Source organism: Piliocolobus tephrosceles, chromosome 1 (genome assembly GCF_002776525.5).
Source record: "Piliocolobus tephrosceles isolate RC106 chromosome 1, ASM277652v3, whole genome shotgun sequence".
NCBI classification, from domain to species: domain Eukaryota; kingdom Metazoa; phylum Chordata; class Mammalia; order Primates; family Cercopithecidae; genus Piliocolobus; species Piliocolobus tephrosceles.
In genome coordinates this window covers 85819020-85839851 of record NC_045434.1, presented here as the reverse complement: position 1 = coordinate 85839851, position 20832 = coordinate 85819020, and the positions used below count along the sequence as shown (strand labels likewise).

The following is a 20832-nucleotide window of genomic DNA, read 5'->3' as shown; positions in this document are numbered from 1 at the left end:
CCTTCCTGCTTCTGTTGTTTTCTCAAATTCCTTTAGCATAAATATTTCCTCAAATTCCTTTAGCATAAAATATTCAATACCCCATGTATGTAAGAGTGCCATAAATGCTCAATAATTGTCTTCTGTTACTATTTTCATCAGTAACATCATCTGAATCATCAGTATTGTCTGTTTTTAACAATGAAAAATGCATAAGGTAACATACCTTACCTTATTTAAAGTTCAGAACAACCAAGGCAATGAGTAACGTAGCGGACATGAGAAGTTCCGTGGCACAAAAGGAAGATAGGCATTCAAGGAACACCAGGATAAAAGAGCCGGAGTAGGAGAGAGAGCAAGAGGGATGCAGGAAGCCAACGGAGAGCTCGGGTGGAGAGAGGGCGCGCCTGCTCCGCAAGCCTCCCTGAGACCTCAGGCCTCGGGCCACCTTCTTCCAGGAAGACGCACCTTCCTTTCCTCTAGTCTCGGCTAAGACGCTGCAAAAGGCATCATCCTGGAGCATTTCTCCTCTCCCCCAGACCCTCCGAAGGAAAGATGGGCAGACGGAAGCTTCACCCCGAAGTGGTCAAGCGCGTAGAGCTCCAGCTTCCGCGGGAACATTTCCCGAGCGTCTTTCATGGGTAAGAGTGGGCCCTGCAGGATAATGCCTCCCGTCCCCTGAGGAGCAGTGCGGGAGATGCCCTTGTGGCCAGCTCCTGGGCCACGCGACCCAGGCCTTCTAGGAGGAGCGAGGAGTCCTAGGCCCTGTGCCAGCCCCCTGGACCGGCTGTGCCAAGAGAAGCAGCAAGGAAAGGGGTCCCCTCCCGCCTCAGGGTCTCTGTCCTCCTGGTGTTAAGAGACGTGCATCCAACTCCCTCTCCAAGTGCTGGAGAGGAGGCTAGGTCTTTCCCAGGGGCTGGGGGCCTTGCTGTTCCAACGACGGCTGGGGAGGAAGAGGAGGCAGAGGCGGAAGAGGAAGCCAGCTGAGATGTGTGAAGCAGCTCTGGCTACAGCGGGTAGGGAGAGGGCGCGGGACCCAGGACCCTCTGTGCGGAGCCAGGCCTCAGGAGCAGCCGCCTTTTTCCTGGAAGGGGTGCCTCTATCCATCTTGTCTCCAAAGACTGTACGGAGACCTTCGCGCCCGGTGGGAAAGCGACGTCTCCCATGCTTTCCCACCACGGACGCCTTGTGTCCTTTCTCCTGCTAGTGTCGGCCCGCCAGCCTGCAGGGGCTGCGGCTGCCGCGGTTCCACGCTTGGTGGACGCTGCCCACCAGCGAGCCAAGAGCCACGCTTGGAGGCGGGAGTCGGAGAGTCGTGTGCAGGCCGGGAGGAGACTCAAGCTCTGGGTCAGGGCTTTTTTGCCAATAGCCAAATTCAGCGTGTAAAAGACCGAGAGCTCACATCTGTCTGTTGGAGAACTTCAGTGAGAAAACCAAGGAAGCGCACTCAAGATCCCTAGAAGAGCAGGAAGGGTTTGTGGCGGCGATATCCGCGTCTTCTGTGAGCCAGGGCTTGTCAGGAGAGAGAGTGCGCGAACGCAGCCGCAGGGTAGCGCGGACAGCACCGCAGACGAGGGCCCCGCGTGTGGGGAAATCGCAGGGGTCAGCGCAGCTGAACTGCGGTGGACTAACCTCGTCCAGGGAGAACCCCCTTCCTGACCACGGTCTGTCCTCCGCCAAGTAAAGGGAGAGGAGAAACAGCACAGCCTCCTCTCCCCTGGCCGAACGCTCGGGGTCACCACCTTCCCTTCTGCTCATCCGTCGCCATTCTTCCAAACCACTCCCCGCCAAAGATTCCACCGACAGTCACCCTCCTCCGGACAACCCAGGCCTCCTTTCAGCAGCGGCTCCCGACCCGCAGCCACCGCGCCCTCTCACCCCCGCGGTTCTGCCCGCAGCCTCTGCCGAGTCTGTGCACTTCACCTCCTTGGCTCGCGCTCTCCCCTGAGCTTGCAGTGGTTGCGGGGTTCCTCCGAACCCCTCTTGGGAGTACTGAATGGAAAAGGAGGAGCGTGCGCAAGTGCTTGGTAGAGTGTAGACACTGTGGGATTTGACTGTGGTACTATCGCTTTGACATCCTACTGCTGATTTTCACACCTGCCTTCTGCTTAGGGCACCGGCCACAGTTTTCCATTTGTGCCTACTCCACCTGCTGTCTTTGTTGGCTCAGCAAATATCGCCTCCCTCTACTGCTCAGTCTACAAACGGGCGGTCTTGGAGGACCTCACCCGCCGCTCACCCCACTTCCAACCTCGCAGGCATCTCCTCCAGTCGCTTCTTCTGAAGGCCTAAGAAGCACGTTACCTGCGAACGGAGGTGAGGAGGCTCCGCTGACCGTCCGGTGTCAGCTGACAACTTGCGGCACGGACAAACGCCACGACTTGCCTTGGCCTCTCTCTTAGTTATTCGCAGCTCAGCCCGATCGGCGCCTCCAGGATGGCGGAGGTGGCAAAGACGGTGGGCTTCTTGGGTGCAGCTCCAGGAGGGCTGGCATCCCTGCACGGCGGTGTACACCTGAGCGAGACGCTCAGTCGCTCTGTAAAGCCGCTTGTGCGGATGACAGACACGGAGGTAAATAAGAGCGCTGTGTCATGAGAGGTGACCCACCAGGACTTGCCTCCTTCGCCAGGGTTTGCACCTCACTGCGGAGACTGTTCTGTCTCCGGCCCTTGGAGAAGGCCCGCTTACAGCGGCGTAAAGGAAGATTCCTGCGGGATGGCGGTCAGTGCAAAACGATTCCCAGACTGGTAATCGAACCGGGGACTGCGCCGGGGAAAGCTCTATTCTAGCCACTAGACCACCTGGGAGGCACAGGATGGGGCATTTTCAACCTTCTCTCCACTGAAGTGACAGTTTCCCTGTGCGCTGGGAAGACTTGGGACTTGTGGGGGTCGCTGGTCGCTCCTGGAGTCCTCTCACAAGGCCGTTCCCTCCCTCCTTTCTCCAAAAGAGGAGCACGCAGGCGACGCACCCGGCACTCCGCCAGGCTCACCAAAGCCACGAGTCCCGGAGCGAGTTGCAGAGTCCCGGCAGAACCTGACCGCTGATCTAGAGATGTGCCTTTGCGAAGCGGCAGCGCATGGAGAGACAGTAGCGGGTCGCCGGGGCCAGAGCTTCGCACTGGGTAGCCAGGAGCAGGCAGGAGCGAGGAGGCTCCCGGGGTGAGACCGGGGCACCCCGAACAGCATAAAGGACTCAGACCTTGGCATCCCCGACATAATAAAGGACTCAGACGGATGCGGAAACCGAGACAGGCTGGTTTCCGTAGGCGTCCAGTCTAGTGGGCATCCCCGTGTTTCCAGTTGGTGGTACAAACTGACGCTTGAGATTTTTCCTCAGAGCCAAGATCGAACTGGTAACCAATTCGTGATTTCCCATCGGCCAAGTGCGTGGGCATCGATCTACACGTGAGTTTCTCCACCTCCGCGGAATGGCTACTTCGGGGTGGGGGAGGGGCCCTCCGGTGGATTGTAAGGTGTTTAGCCGCATCAGTCGCCTCCGCTGACTAGATAGATGCCAGGGGTTAACATTGTCCCTCCCCGCTTCCCCCAGTCATGGCCTAGTGTCCCAGCGGGAATGGGGAAGGCGTGTGAGGGTGAAGTTGCCCCTTGTTGAGTATTGGTGGGCCTAGTCCTGCTCTCTGAGCTTGTGCAGAGGACTTTCCAGATGAAGGCTCAGGGGTCGATCCAACTGGAGAGCCCCTCCCTCCCCGGCACAGTTGACCTTAGGATTTGTGGCTTTTAACATCTCGACATCATGAGTTTCTACCTTTAGGTCTTTCCTTCCGTTCTATCCTCCAAAGCGGCCTCCTCCGAGCCTGTTGACCAGCGCCAGGGAGGTCGAAGGCTGGGTTCGCTCAAGGAGGATCCTCTTGACCCTCCTGGAACTTCAGGCCTGTTTCCGTTGGGCCTGCAGAGAAGCCTTAGGGGCCACTTCGTTCGGCATCCTAAGGGGCAGGTGCGCGGTGCACGGGGAGAGGAGAGCGTGACTGTGGTTCCCGACCCCCTGGCGCTCAACCTTCACCCCGGTGCGCACCCTTCCCACCCTTCCTGGCTCCTGCTGGTCCCACTCGCCCCGAGGTAGGTCTCCAGTCAGCATAAGCTCCCAAGAAGCCCAGGCCCAAAAGGACACGTAGGGGAAACAAGCTGCTCACTTCGGTCCTGTCTGCAAGGGACCCCTTTCTGACCAGAAAGAAAGGCGGTGAGTCCTGTCCGGTTGGGTTAGCTGAAGAGAGATCAAAGGGAAGAGAAGAAAAATCCTGTGAGGTTTCAGGATCTAAAGTCACCATGAAGTCGATCTAACCTCCTCTGAAGGTCCTCCCTCCCGGTCCTCCAGTGGCTGGCGAAGGTGAGTTGAGTCCCTGTCTCCTGTTAGCCAAAGTGGACAAAGCCTACCACAATGGGCCCCCAATCAGCTAGTAGGCATCCCCTTCTTTCCAGTTGGTGGTACTCGAGCTTCCCTACCCAGGATTTCTGTGGATTCCAAGGGTACCACTGAACACCTTTTCTTGTTCCAACTGCTCTTATTTGAAGTAAGGGCTGATCTGTTGAGAAGCATGTATTCAGTAAGAGTATAGCAATGGTTGCTGAAACTGTCCCACTCTTCCTCCTCCTCCCTCTTCCTAGAAATGTGCAATGAAAATTAATCCCCACGACTGGCCTGTTGTACTTGCAATGCGCATTTCGCAGAGCCTAAGGGGAGTCTAGGAGGTTCCGGGGTGAGTATCTGAAGTATGACACAGTCATTTTTATTTACATGTGCATTCCAAAACCACATTGGACAAACGCATCCAGTTCACCTGTGCCACACTTACAAAGATAGGAAAAGAGGGACTACATACAAACAAGTGAAAGACGTAATCGAATGGCTTTTAAACATCTGCTGTTTCCACTGAAGGTCTTCTTCTCTGGATACACCCACCAGTGTCTTCTCTTTCTCCAAAATCAGACATTCAAGTGCCAGACTCTGAAATCAGTTTTCTGGTACCAGCTTATTCTTCCCCATTCTGTATCCCTGCCTCTCCACTCTCTTCTTTCATATGCAGGAAAGGTCAGTTCTCCCTCAGTTTCTAATTTGCAACATCCCACTCGAAGAACTCAATGACCAGCATCAAAAATTAGACACCCTCCATGGGACTCCATCTCTGTCTTAGTTGGAGCTTCTATAACAATGTACCATAAACTGGGTGGCTCATCCACAACAGACATTTCTCACAGGTCTGGAGTTTGGAAGTCTAAGATTAAGGTGCCAGCATGGTAGGGTTATGGTGAGGAACCTCTTCCTGCTTGTAGATGCCATCTTCCCATTGCATCTACAGGTGGCTGAAAGAGGCAGAGAGAGCTCTCTAGTGTCCCTTTTATAGGGGCACTAATCCCACTCAGGAGGACTCCACCTTCTGGATCTAATTACCTCCCAAAGGCCCCTCCTCCTAATTTTAACACTTTCCAGGGGTGGGTGGGGGAAGGTTAGAGTTTCAACCAAGGCATTTTGCGGGGACACAAACATTAGGTCTCCTGTGATCTTTCTAGAAGAATAAGAAATTATAAATGACCCAAAGCTTTGTACGTTTCACAGTCAGAAATAAAGAAAACTTTTCCTAAGATTTTGAAAGGCCTGAAACATGAGTTTCCTTCCAACCAACCCCACCACTAAAACCTGGACTTTGTGCTGAGTGTTGTGGACTTTTTGCATGTTCATCCTCCCTGCAGACAACTGGAGATTTATTCTCGTCAGAGGGTAGAAGAGAAGATCCTTGGCCCCAAGGTGTCGATCAGCATAGGTGAGCGAGGACATGTGTCCCACACTGAAATGAGAAGGATGAAGTGACAGCATATCTTGATCTATGTGATGGTTACATGAATTATGACCTATTTCAAAGGTTATTGTGCTGTGTGTAAAAGAACAAAACCAGAGGACTTGCACAACTTGACTTTCAGACTCACTCTAAGCTGTTATAAACAAGGCAGTGTGCAAGCGGCATTGGGAGACACCAGTACATCAACAGAATGACTTGGGAGACCTGAAATTGACCCACAGATATATGGTCCATAGGTTTTTTGTTTGTTAATTTTGTTTCGTTTTCTGAGACAAGGTCTCACTCTGCTTCCCAGGCTGAAGGGATCCTCCTACCTCAGCCTCCCAGGTAGCTCATACTACAGGCACATTTTAGTAGACATGAGATTTTGCCATGTTGCCCAGACCGGTCTCCAACTCCTGGGCTCAAGTGACTTACCAGCCTCAGCCTCTCACAGTGCTGGGATTACAGGCCCGAGCCACCATGACTGGCCATAGGTTTTCAATAAAAGCAGTTCAGTGAGGCAAAAGAAATAGTTTCAATTAATGGACTTTCACGTGGGGGAAGAGAGAGACCAAAAAGGTTATTTGTTCCTCACACTACACTCGAAAGTAACTTGAGGCACATTATAGACCAAAGCTTAAAAGTAAAGGTATAAAGCATTTCAAGGATACTTTGTGACTTGTTGGTAGATGAGATTTATTAAACAGGGCACAGAAAAAAACATGTAAAAAGGAAAGACTTGATAAATTCGATTTCATGAACATTAGCCATATCTTCTCATCAGAAGACGCCACATAGAAAATGAAGAAACAAGCCAGCCTCAGATGAGGAGAAAATAGTCACAAAACCTATCTGACCCCCAAACCCTGTAACTATAATGTATGGTGAGATCTTCCTAACTGGAAATTAAAAAAAAAAAAAAAAAATCAACCCAAATGTGCTATATGGGTAAAAGACTTGAACAGATACTTTAGAATAAAAGGTACACACATGGTCAACTAAGCACATAAAAGAGTGCTCAATATTATTAGCTATCAGGAAAATGGAAATTAAAACCACATTGAGACACCACTGTAACTCCCAGTAGCATGGCTAAATTTATAAGGAGAGGAAATATCCAATTTTGGAGAAGATGAAGAACAACCACAACTCTCACACGTCATTGGTGGAAATGTAAAATGACACTACTACTTTGGGACAAGTTTTGTCAGTTTTTATGAACTTGAACATATCCCACTCTTTGGTATTCGCAATTCTGCACCTAGGTTTTCCCCCAAGAGACATGAAAACAGACACCCTCAATATCTCTTTTGGGAAGAATGTTCAAAGCAGGTTTATTCAGAGCAGCCAATACTGGTTTATTCAGAATAACCAATACCGGTTTATTTGGAATAGCCAATACCCAAACGCTCACTATAGGGGTAGGGGTGGGGTGGGAATGGCAAACAAACTGTGCTATTTCCCTGCAATGGAATACTACTCAGCAATGAAAAAGGAATGAACATGTGCAACACTCAGCAATGGGTAGAGCCAGAGACATTATACAGAGAGAAAGAAGCACATAGAACAGAGTAGATGCACTGTGATTTCATCTACATGAAGTTCTAGAAGAAGCAAAGGTAAAGTGAAAACAATCTGGGGAGTGATTGTTCACAAATAAGGCAGAGAACAATGACAATGATTTTTATAATTCTAGTGATTACATTATTGATTGAATAGTCAGTAAATCCAGGCATGTCTGACAACAGCAGTGTAAGGCAGAGTTCGCGAAGTGGCCCATCCTTCCACAGAAAAATGTTGAGGCACATAAAATTTAAGATACTTACCCAAGGTCAGGCAAGGGCTGACGTAGATTTTCAACACAGAACCTGGGTTCTTGAACATAGATTAGACTGCACCTGTCCACTTCTCTGTTTCAGGTGTCTCTGGGATTCTCAGCTGTACTGGAGGAGAGAGAGAAGGACAGAGAAGGAGACGCAGAGAGAGAGGAGTAGGGAAGAAATGGAGGGAGGCACAGGGCCCTTAGGTGTTGAACAGCAGAGAAGTAACTCTTGCCAGTGTGTTTACACTATAGAGAAGCTTTCTGGGGATCAGGACATTAGTAGATGCTAAGCTTGCTGTGGTCAGGAGATGAATTTGATATGCCATAGATTTAGAAATTAAAACGGCACCCTAAAGCTGTTGGAAGAGAATGTTGCAGAAGACATTTCTGCCTTACCCTGACGCGCCTGGTTGCGGGGAGCAAAACGGATCAGGTGACCACCTGGAGGAACAACTTTGCCGTGACTCGGATTCGAACCGAGGTTGCTGCGGCCACAACGCAGAGTACTAACCACTATACGATCACGGCGAGCCACAAGCCAAGCGGCAATGCTTGTGCTTGCTCTAGCAGTTTTGATGTCAATACATTTCGGATTATTAGGCGGCTTTGTTCCCAGCCAGCCACAGGGGGTTCACGTTTTTCTCCCTTTCATGCCCGCTCTGCTTTTCCCTCCCTTCCTCCCAATCCTAATATGGGACGAGAATAATTCTCATCTCCTCCACTCCAGCCTGGGCCTCCTCCCTGCACCTGCCTCTCTTGGGTGGTCTCGCTGTCCTCATCTGCACCTCCTCTGCTTCTCTCCCGCCTCTCTGTATTTCTGCTTTTCACCCTTTCTCTCTCCCGCCCCACAGACCGAAGCCGAGTTGAGCAAAAGTGGAGCTCAAGCGGCGTAGAGTCGGGTGAAGGCCGAGCCAAGAACGGGAAGAGCCATCACTAGAGCCCACGGGCGTTCTGTTTCCTTTGGGAAGTCGCGAACCCAGGCTTTTCCCCGGACGCTGGCTCTGACGCCGGCGAGGGGCAGGACGGGGCGAAGGCCATTCCGCTGCCCTCCTAGCTTCGGAATCATTCAATGCACTGGTTTCAATCGTAGCCGGCAAGATGCACCTCTCCGGTTTTCTAAGGCTTTGGAGCCTGCACAATTGTTCTACCAAAGGCAGTGGCTCCGCCTAGCGTTGGATGGGCGCTTGCTCTGCAAAGTGAGGCCGGAGCGACAGTTGACTGTCCATCCTAGTGTCGCAGTCGGGTGGTGTGCTTGCTTCCAAGTTTGGAGGTGAGTGGTTCGAACCTGTCCTATGGAGCGTTTCTTCCACTTTAAAAGTGCTCTTCTATCCAGCACACGCTCCAGCACATTGGAAACGCAGAGTGAGACCAACTTTACCCTCCTCTCTTCGGTGTCTCGCCTACGACATGAGGACCTAAATCAAGGTTCTCCAGGATTCTGGGATCTGGGATCTCTCTCTCTCTCTCTCTTTCTCTCTCTCTCACAGGCACGCGCCACCACCCCCATCTAATTTTTGTATTTTTAGTAGAGACAGGGTTTCACCATGTTGGCCAGGATGGTCTCGAGAGAGAGAGAGAGCCGGGCGCGGTGGCTCACGCCTGGAATCCCAGCACTTTGGGAGGCCAAGACGGGTGGATCACGAGGTCTGGAGATGGAGACCCTCCTAGCTAACAGGGTGAAATCCAGTCTCTACTAAGCCTGTAATCCCAGCACTTTGGGAGGCTGAGACGGGTGGATCACGAGGTCAGGAGATCGAGACCATCCTGGCTAACACAATGAAACCCCGTCTCTACTAAAAAATACAAAAAACTAGCCAGGCGAGGTGGCCTGCGCCTGTAGTCCCAGCTATTCGGGAGGCTGAGGCAGGAGAATGGCGTGAACCCGGGAGGCGGAGCTTGCAGTGAGCTGAGATCTGGTCACTGCACCAGCCTGAGTGACAGAGCAAGACTCCGTCTCAAAAAAAAAAAAAAAAAAAAAAAAAAATACACAAAATTCGCCAGGCGTGGTGGTGGGTACCTGTAGTCCTAGCTACTTGGGAGGCTTAGGCAGGAGAATGAAGTGGACTCGGAAGGCAGAGATTGCAGTGTGAGCTGAGAATGCCACTGACTGCACTGTAGCCTGGGCAACAGAGCGAGACTCCATCTCAAAATAAATAAATAAATAAAAATAAAGAATGGTATTTCTTAGGTTTTCTTCTAGGATTTTTCTACTTTGAGGTTTCCATATGTATTGTTTCATTGCAGGTGACAACCAACCAGGGACTACTCATTACAAGCCAAGAAAGGGAATTTATTGTTGCCAGGAAAAACATCCAACACAAAAAATTAGCAAAGGAGATTCCTGAGTGTCCCTTTCCATAAAGCATGTGGCATTGTTCTCTGCAGAGTCCAGTAAACATTTTTCTTAAAGGGCTAGAGAGATATTAAATATTGTAAGCTTCTAAGCCAAGAGGCAAAAATCATGGTATTATGTAGGTGCACATGTAACCAATGAGAAAACAAATTTCTATACCATTTTTGTTGATGCGATCCTAAATTAACAATAGTAACTGAGTAGAACCTCTCAGGTGGTAAATGTTCTTTGCATTGAGAGCCTAGATCTGCCCACCTAGGCTCCCTGGTGCAGCCCTCCCTTCCCTCTCCACAGGCCATTTCCTCCCTGCTTCCCTCAGATGAAGAGCTCCATGCAAAAGATGTACTCTTCTGAGAAGCAGTGAAGTGCTCCTGGGGCCCACCAAGGCCACACAAATCAAGGAGTGAGTGACCTCAACCTGGCTTCAGCTCAGAGTTGATTTTTTTTTTTTTTAAATTATACTTTAAGTTCTAGGGTACATGTGCATAACGTGCAGGTTTGTTACATATGTATACATGTGCCATGTTGGTGTGCTGCACCCATCAACTCGTCAGCACCCATCAATTCATCATCTAAGAATGATGGTCTCCAGCTGCATCCATGTCCCTACAAAGGACGCAAACTCATCCTTTTTTATGGCTGCATAGTATTCCATGGTGTATATGTGCCACATTTTCTTAATCCAGTCTGTCACAGATGGACATTTGGGTTGATTCCAAGTCTTTGCTATTGTGAATAGTGCCGCAATAAACATACGTGTGCATGTGTCTTTGTAGTAGCATAATTTATAATCCTTTGGGTATATACCCAGTAGTGGGATGGCTGGGTCATATGGTACATCTAGTTCTAGATCCTTGAGGAATCGCCATACTGTTTTCCATAATGGTTGAACTAGTTTACAATCCCACCAACAGTGTAAAAGTGTTCCTATTTCTCCACATCCTCTCCAACACCTGTTGTTTCCTGATTTTTTAATGACTGCCATTCTAACTGGTGTGAGATGGTATCTCATTGTGGTTTTGATTTGCATTTCTCAGAGTTGATTTTGAGATCACTTTTGCAAAACGACATCCGTAGGGAGATCCCCTGAAACTATTGCTATGGAATAAAAGATGAAATGCTCCTGATTATTGTAAATACAAAGTTGCATGCAGGATTGTGTAAAGAAAAAGACAATGCCAGGTTGGACTGCCAGAATGAGCCAACAGTGCGTGATGTGTTTTCCCCTGCAGAGAGCCTATGAAGGGATGAGCAGTCAGGGAGGTTTCACATCACCAAGATTCCTATCCCAGAAAAGCAGATGTTCATAGCTCTGGCAATGGAATGCCACCCCTGTGGAGAGCCTATAAACGGATGCATGAGGGATGCCTGTTATTATGGATAAGGTAGGGCTATAAATGCCCTCATCTTGCCACAACTCTTCTAGGCCTCTTTAGGGTTAAGGCATACTCCCTTCTGAGAATTTCTGGTCTAACAGGTTGTCTAGTTTCACGTCCTGTTTCTGTGGATTGTTTGTAACCAGCTTTTGCTGCAACTGTTACTGCTGGTTAATATCTTTCTAATCATAGGTTATGGAAAGACTGTGTTTCTGTTTTAAGGCTCTGTTAGAAATTACTGATGCACACACTATATTGTAAATTCTTACCTCTGTATACTGTACTTCTGCATACAGATGTTATGTTGAAGAATTACTTCATCCCCATGTGACCATCTCACCTCATAATCAAATGACCCTAAATCCCTCACTAACCTACCCCTGCCCTCACTAAACTTAATAATAAATGATGGTATACCCAGTGCATTGGCAGCATCATGGGACCAGAAGGCAGTGACTCCCCTGGACCCAGCTTTCACTATCTTGTGTGTGTCTATTATTTCTCAACCTGCCGATCTGCCAGGGAACAGAGAGAGCCCTGTTGCATTGCAGGCTGCTGGCCAGATCTCACAATAGACATCGTGCTGGGAGATGTCATCAGGACAAGGCCATAGACATGGCTGTCAAAGGAGGTGAGAGGAGAGATGTCCATTGGGAGAAGTGGCCAAGCACAAACACCTCTGCATCCAACCTTACAAAAGACCCAAAGCGATGCAGAAATGGAGATGGGGGAATGGAAACCTCTCTCAAGCAAGGATTTGAGGCCTGGTCCTGATCTCTCCTCTTCCTCCTGCAACATGTTGCACCTGCAGTTTTCTCATGTAAGTTGATGGAAACTCCATCCTTACATATGCTCAGTCCAGAAATCTTAGAGTTTTCTTTGACTGCTGATCTGTCTCTCACACCATATAGTTGATTAGCGAAGAACTCACGTTATCCTGAACTGTCAGGTGTGGACCTTAATCCACACCAAACTTTTCTCCCTAGTTTGGGAAACTTGTCAAGTCATTTCTCCTGATAAAGACAAGAAGATTTCCTTGAAATTGCATGATTTCAGTCCTTCCTAGGTTCATTACTCAAAGAGCACTGTTTTGTTTGCTACCATTTTCCCCTGTTTTTATTTCATACCTGTTTGATCTGCACTCTTTCCTATATGTCATGCAAACCAGCTCAGGTGTGCTTTCCTAATCATATAATTAGCAATAATAGCAGCCTTGGTAACAACTTATTTCTGGCCGCATCACCAGGCAAATGTCACAGGATTTAATAGGTAGAGAATCTGAGGATCATCCGTATTGCTTGATGTTATAGACCGAAATGTTTCCCTGTGAATTCATATGTTGAAAGCTTAACCCCCAAGTTGACTGTATTTTGAGATAGGGTTTTTAATGTGGTAATTAACGTTAATGAGGTCATACCAGTGGGGCCCTAATCTGGTAGGAATGGTGTCCATATATGAAGAGGAAGGGCACCAAAGAATCTCTCTCTTTCTCCGTGCAGGCACAGAGGAAAGACTATGGGAGGACACAGCAAGAAAGTGGCTTTCTGCAAACCAGGAAGAGAGGCCTCCCCAGAAACCAACCCTGCTAGCACATCCAACCTCACAAAAGACTCAAGGAGAACTTCTGGCCTCAAGAACTTTGAGAAAAATCTATTGTTAAGCCACCCAACCTTTGATATTTTTCTATGTCAGCCTGAGCTGACTAATACCCTTGATAGGTGGGCGGCATTCACCTCATTGGGCTACATGATGTGAAGTTAAAGTACCTTTAGCAATAGGCATCATATAATTTCATTGTATAGATATTGTGTCTTTCGCATTGATATTGCCTCTCTTAGTTGTATGTATATTGATGTATGGGGCTAGGATAACAAGACCAGTCAAAATAGGAAAAAAGAAAAGAAAGGTGGGGAAGATATCAAGTTCCATAATTGCATCCTCTACCCACATCCTGTTCTTAGAATCTTTTCCACTGGAGGCTGCACCTGTGTACCATCAAATTCAATCTGAGCACACAATTATTTATACAACCAAGGCAACTTTTCCTATTTTGCCTGTCACCTGCTTGGAGAAACAAGTACTTCATCACCAATTTGAATATTCACTGAGCTAACTGTTTGGAGGTTGATAAAAAATATGGCATCTCCCTGTACTCTTGTCTTCTCCTGGACCAACAATGCTGTCTGTACTCTGCTGGTCCACAAACTGGAGTCCCAGCAAATCTAAGCCTCTTGGGAAGCCTATTTTAAGACAGTCCCTATTTCAAACTTGTTTTAAGACTGATATGCTGATTGAGAAGAAGGAGCCTCATTGTAAACATTTAACTAGAGCTGGCATGAACCTGGGAGGCAGAACTTGAGGTGAGCATAGATCACGCCACTGCACTCCAGCCTGGGTGACAGAGTGAGACCCTGTCTCAAAAAAAAAAGCAATTTAACTGGAGCCGTGGGTGATAGTTGTGAGTTTCAGTACTGGTCTGGGCCCAGGTTTCCCTTGAGCACCAAATGAATATGCTCCTTTGCAGGGATCTTCAAGGTGCTCATTATTTCTATCTCATAGCCTCAAAAGAAGTGATCAGCTAACGGAATTTGTGTACTATCCTGAAGAGAAATTAGTCTAGAAATAGAGAAGATAAAGAATTTATAAAATAGATTCTACAGTTGTTTAAGACCTAGAAAGCTGTAAGAGACAATTGTTCCACTCTAATGACAAGAGAAAGCTGTATGGTCTGCAAAATCATATTTGTTTTGATCCCACCAGAGAGAGCTGAAGTTGCAAGGCCACTAGATCAACTGAAGTCCAAAGCATGAGAAACCCCACTAAAGAAGGACAAACACATGAACCAGTTGCCTTCCAGATAATGGAAGAAAAAGATGGCAGCCATAAATGTTGGTTGGAGAAAATCACTGCAATTTTCATCATTTCTTAAAGGCCAAGTGTGAACTATTGTGACAGCTTAGAATCTACGCGAGTCCCAGATACCTAGCATGTTTTTGCCCATTTGCCAAGTCTTTTCCTCCCACATTTCCTGAGTACTAACAAGAAACATGTGGCAGGGAAAGAGAATTTCCTGAGCTTCCTTCAGTGGTGTAGGCATGTAAGTCATGATCAGCCACCACCAGAGTACAGGCACATACCTGGTCACTTCTCTCACATGAAACAAAAGGCATCTGCTACTGATATTGGAGGAAGAAACACTTCCTACCCTTGGCCCCAGGTATAGGTCACCTGATGAGGAGAGTTAGACACAAAAGCTGTCTATACTAGACAAGGAAAGGAGAGTTGCTCTTTCCCAAGACTTCCCGTTATTGAAAGGTAGAGTTCCATCACCCCAAGGGGATGTCACAGGAACACTAGGACTCAGGCACCCATGGCCTGAGGTTTGGTACACATTCAATGCAATCAGTAACTTGAGTTGGTTTCGATCAATCGTTTGAATTGGTTGCAGATCCTTTCCTTTAATGAAGAAATACTCTCATATGGGTACAAAGTTTCCATGTTCGGGACAGGTTGGCCTTGTCCTTTAGAAAATTATGTGAATTGGGATTTCTCTCAACCTAGTTGTGTTTACCATTATTAAAATTAAGTGACATTCACTTGGATTAAGTGGTAATAAAAAAAATGATGTGAGAATTTCTAGTGATTTTTGAACCCAAGCCTTGTATCACTGTTAGGCCTTCATGTGTGTGCTTGAAAACAAAATATGTACAAATATTGCACTGGTTTGAAGATTTTAGTGGTGAAAGTGACCTAATCAGTGATTGGTAGAAACCAATTCTGGAAATATGTGATTATGCTGTTTTAAAATAGCTGAAAAGAGGGCATGGTGTGGTGGCTCATGCCTGTAATCCCAGCATTTTGGGAGACCAAGGCGGGCAGATCACCTGAGACCAGGAGTTTGAGACCAGCCTGGCTAACACCCGCCGAACACCGTCTCTACAAAAAATACAAAAATTAGCTGGGGGTGGTGGTGCACACCTGTAATCCCAGCTACTTGGGAGGCTGAAGCATGAGAATCACTTGAACCTGGTAGATGGAGGTAGAGGTTGCAGTGAGCCAAGATCCTGCTACTGTGCTCCAACCTGGACAACAGAGGGAGACTTTGTCTCATAAATAAATAAAATAGCTGAAAAAATTACTGTATGTTTATTCTCACTTTGTCCTTATTTGTTGTATGGTGTTTAAAGAAAAGGAGATTATTTATCCCCACACTAAATTTCCAAAACTGTTGTTTTCATTTACCGTTTTGTTAAACGATGGAGAGAAATGTTAATTGTCTTACTTTGATAAGTGTGGCATAGGCCCTGTCACATTTTTTATGCTTTTGGTTATGGTTCTGTGATTAGAATGCTGGCAATTAAGTACATGCAAGGAGTATTGTAACCACTTTAATACAGTGGTTTGAAGTGCTGCAGGCAGTAACTACTGGACACCAAATCACAGTGCTTTCATTTGTGACATGTTACAGAGAAATAGGACTTCCTGCAGTACAAATGTCCTATTAACTAATCCCTATGCTTTTAGTTTACAGGGCTTTGATTCCTGGGTCTGGAAAAAGGCATCTACTCCTGCTAAATCTTGAACATTGATGCCAATCAATGCCTCGTCTTCAGGCTCTGGAGAAGACGACAACCAAAATGAACTGCTTTCATGAGACACAAAAGCAGAAATTGAAACCATTCAATCCATCTAGGCCCAGCAATCCCACATGCACCTCTCTTCTGCCTCATGCCCTCCTCTTCCTCTAGGCAGAAGAGGTGGGCACATGAGATTTGTAAGAATGGAGTTTGAGGAATAATTTAGTTCAGAGATTTTCTCTTCTTTAATTTCCTTCCTTCCTTCCTTCCTTCCTTCCTTCCTTCCTTCTTTCCTTTCTTTCTTTTCTTTCTTTCTTTCTTTCTTTCCTTCTTTCTTTCCTTCCTTCCTTCCTTCCTTCCTTCCTTCCTTCCTTCCTTCCTTCTTTCTTTCTTTCTTTCTTTCTTTCTTTCTTTCTTTCTTTCTTTCTTTTGCTTTCTTCTTTTTTGTATTTTTTGGTAGAGACAGGGTTTCACTACATAGCAAAGATGTAAAAGCCAGCCAGGCTCACAATAGCATCAAGAAATATAAACTACATAGAAAAGATGTGAAAGCCAGCCAGGCTCGGCTTCAAATTCCAGCACTTTGGAAGGCTGTGGCAGGAGGGTTGCTTGAGCTCAGATGCTTGAAACTAGCCTAGGCAACATAGTGAGACCTCATCTCTACTGAAAATCAGAAAAATTATCCGGGTGTGGTGGTGTGAGCCTGTAGTCCCAGATACTCAGTGGATGAGGCCCTAGGATGTCATAGGCCTGAGAATTCCATGCTGCAGTGAGCTGTGATCTTGCCACTGTACTCCAGCCTGGGTGAAAGAGTGAGATCCTGTCTAGAAACACAAGAAAAAAAAATGTGAAAGCCTGTATATTGAAGACTACCAAATATTGCTGAGAGCAGTTAAAGACCTTTGGAATAGAGAATGTTCTTTCTTGCATTTCAAGATTGCTTTTGTTTTGGGGGGACACTTGCTATTTTGTAGGAATATGAAGTTCTTCTTAGGCATTCCTGTAAAAAAAGGCCACTTTTTGATAGGATTGTATTGAATCTGTGGATTACTTTGAGTTGTATTTTTATCTTCACCATGTTACAACTTCCAACCCATGGACACAAGATGTCTTTCTATTGATTTAGGTCTTCCTTAATCTCCTCGAGCAATGTTCTGTAGTTGTCTGTGTACAAGTACTGCACCTTCTCAAACAAATTTATTCCCAGGCATATTCTTCTTCCAGGTGCAATTATAAATGAAATCATTGTGTCAATTTTCTTCTCAGATTGTTCATTGCTAACACAACTGATTGCTTGCTGAAAGTTTGCTGAATTCACTTATTAACTGTTGTGTGTGTGTGTGTGGTCTCTGTGTGCATGTATGTGTGTTTGCATTTGCATGTATTATTTGGGATTTTCTATATATAGGATCACACCATCTGCAAATTGAGATCATTTTGTTTTTTGTTCAAAAATATTTTTTCTCATATTTATTTTTGAAAGATAATTTGGCCAGGTGTAGAATTATAGGCGACAGTTTTTCTTTTTTTAAGTACTTTTTTGCCAACTTCTTGTTTGTAAAGTTTCCTATGAGAAATCTTATGCCATCCTTATATTTAGTGCTCGGTATGTAACATGTTCTTTCCCCTTTTACTACTTTTAGGATTTCCTTTTGATCACTGGTTTTGATGGATTTGATTAAGGTGTTCCTTGGTGAAGTTTTCTTCATGTTTCTTGTTCTTACAATAATCATATTTCTGTAATATTTGAAGTTTATGTTTTCCATGGAGCTTCTAAATCTTTCATCCAGTATGTTTTAAGTATCTTTGTCTCTCTTCTCCACTACACGCCCTTGAGGGATTCCATTTAGCCCTATACTAGGGTGTTTAAAGTTTTTATGCTGATGGTCCTTTTATGTTTTCAAGTCATTTGTTACTGTGTGTTTCATTTATGTTAGTTTCAACTTCTATTCCCTCTAGGTCAATAATCTTCTCTTCTGCAATGTTTAATTAAGTGCTTTCTTCCATTTCAGACTGTAAATCATAGTTTTTATCTGCAGAATTTGATATTTTAAAAAATCTTCAATCTCTCCATTTAATTAAAATACAATTATACTAACTGTTCTAATGTCCCTTTTTTCTATTTCCTACATGTGTGTCAATTTCAACTAGATTATTAGATTCTTCATTATGTGTCATGTTTTCCTGTTTCTTTGGCTGCTTGATATTCTTTTATTTTATTTATTTATTTTTTGGGATGGAGTTTCACTCTCAGGCTGAAGTGCAATGGTGTAATCTCAGCTCACTGCAACCTCCGCCATCCAGGTACACAAGTGATTCTCTTGTCTCAGCCTCCCAATTGCTCAGATTACAGGCATGCGCCACCATGCCTGGCTAATTTTTCTGTATTTAGTAGAGACGGGGTTTCACCACGCTAATCAGGCTAGTCGTGACCTCCTGACCTCAGGTGATCCATTTGGCTGCTTGATATTCTAAGATTTGATGCTGGAGCTTTGGTGTCAATGCTCAAAAGTGCCCAAAGACACCACTCGACCTCAGTGTCTACACACACCCAAGCTTTTGCAACAGGAGAGGAAGAGAGAGCAGAGATGAGTGTGCTACAACATGCTGGTAGAGGGTACCCCAATTGTGCTTGGGGCTTTCCTATGCCTCATGGAAAGATGTGCCTTCCTTAATTTTTCCCATAAGAACCCTCCTACTTCATGCCCTGTCTCTCTGTCCAAACACCAGGACAGACCTCTCACCAGCCTCAACCACCCAATGGATTGACAAATGTCCAAATACAATTCAGTGGAAAAGGCATTCTCTTGTCAACAAATTGTGTAGAAACAACTGGACATGCATATCCCCAAAGGAAAAAAATTCACCTGAACCTCAATACTCACTCAAAAACTAACTCAAAATGGATTATGCAACTGAACTATAAAACTAGAAAAAGTATAGCAGAAAATATAGACAAAATCTTCACGATACAGAGTTAGGCACAGTGATCTTTGTTATCAATAAACACAAACCATTAAAACATTGATAAATTCAACTTTATAAAACTTTAAAGTTTTTGCTCAACACAAGACAGTAATGAGAGAACAGATATAAGCTGCAGACTGGAAGAAAAACAGTGGAAATCACAAATATGACAAAGGGCATGTGTGATAGTTACTTGTACGTGTCACTGTGACTGAGCACCAGGGTGCCGGGACATTTGACCAAACATGATTCTGGTTGTGTTCCAGAGAGTGTTTCGGATACGAGTAACATTGGGATGGGCAGACTAAGTGAAGCAGATTGTCCTCCTTAATGGGGGTGGGACTCATACAATCAATCAAAGGCCAGGAGAGAATTAAGAGGCCTAATGGGAAACAAATGCTTTCCTGGGTGTCCAGCTTTCCTTCCATCTTGGGAATTTCAGCCTCCATAATCTCAGAAGCAAATTCATATATATATATACACACACACATACTTTTCATAGGTATGTGACTAGCACTGAATTTTTAAAAGTTTAGCCATGAGATGACTGGTGAAGCTAGCCAATGAATAAGGGTGTGTTCTATTATATGATTCAGTCTTGTTTTGTATACAATTGAAGTTCTGCATTTGAAGTAGGAGGATAGGAGAGAGCAAGGCCACCTAGGATGATAACGGCTGAATTTCTCAACATACACTTCAAAGCCCTAGGGGTTAACATAGAGCATCAAAAATCCCACCCACAATCCTGCCCCTAAACACCAGGCTTAGGGAACACCGTGGCCCTCAGGTGATTGTATTTAGCCAGGTCTGGGAGTCACACAATGGCAGAGAGAGCAGGAAACACTATGCAAACAGAGGCCAGGACAGCAGGGAGGGGCTGTTCATGACAGAACACAGGTAAAACTATCCTCGGAAAGTGAGTGTGGCAAAACATAGACCATGCCTGAGACCTGGTGGATTAGAGCACTGGCTACTGGGGAATTGAAAGGAAGGGGCTTCACCGTGCAGAGGACCAGAGGTACCAATCTTGGAGATGCAGAATTGCTGGGAGATGGGGAGGCATGGACAGAGGAAGCATCCTCTGGAGACTCGTGGTGAAGAGAACACATGAACGAAGTAACTGGCAGAAATTAGAGGTCCTGGTAGAACAAAATAGAATCCCACAATGAGAACATACACCGTGTATGTCCTCCAGGGAAGACAATATCTCCTAAAAACTCAAGAAAAATCATTTGGGGCAAGCACCTTATATCCAGTCATGCGATCCATGTATCAAGACTGTGAGAAAAGATTATTAAACATGCTAATCTCAGTGAGACCTGATTCCCTCAGGAGGACTCTGTTAAGGATGAGTACCACTCAGCAAGTGATGACTGTGACATTCACTTTTGAACAGCTCATGAGCATTAATATATTTAATTGTGGATCTAACCAAAAACCAAGGTGGGGCCAAGAAGACAATCACAGAATGTCACTGGTGTATGTTTATGTTGAAATACTATCATGAGAAGTGGCAGGCCGGGCACGGTGGCTCACGCCTGTAATCCCAGCACTTTGGGTGGCTGAGGCAGGCGGATCACAAGGTCAGGAGGTCGAGACCATCCTGGCTAACACGGTGAAACCCCGTCTCTACTAAAAAATACAAAAAAAAAAAAAAAAAGAGAGAGAGAGAGAAGTGGCAGGTAGAAAAAAGATAACGCATACGTAATTGACTGTCTTATGGAAATCTCTGACGTTGAAAGTCATCATTTAAAACATATAAACCAAATATTAGAAGTGTGTCTAGTTGAAAGGGGGGGAAAACTATCAAAAACATTTTTAGTGCAATATTAAACCTGAGCTATGCAACCCTTCCTAAACGCCAAAGGCACACACAGACACACAGACACACAGACACACACACACACACACACTCTCACAAAGAATAAAATAATTAGAATCAAGAAATGTAGTAAATATAT

The 20832-nt window shown here is 45.9% G+C and overlaps 2 non-coding genes across 2 annotated transcripts; both read right to left on the bottom strand.

Moving 5' to 3' along the window:
- Window positions 1-1500: 1500 nt before the first annotated feature.
- Window positions 1501-1667, bottom strand: LOC111527239. The gene has a single exon (XR_002726594.1). It is a non-coding gene; the product is annotated as a U1 spliceosomal RNA (small nuclear RNA).
- Window positions 1668-8054: 6387 nt separating this feature from the next.
- TRNAH-GUG lies at window positions 8055-8126 on the bottom strand. Its single transcript has one exon. It is a non-coding gene; the product is annotated as a tRNA-His (tRNA).
- Window positions 8127-20832: the final 12706 nt, after the last annotated feature.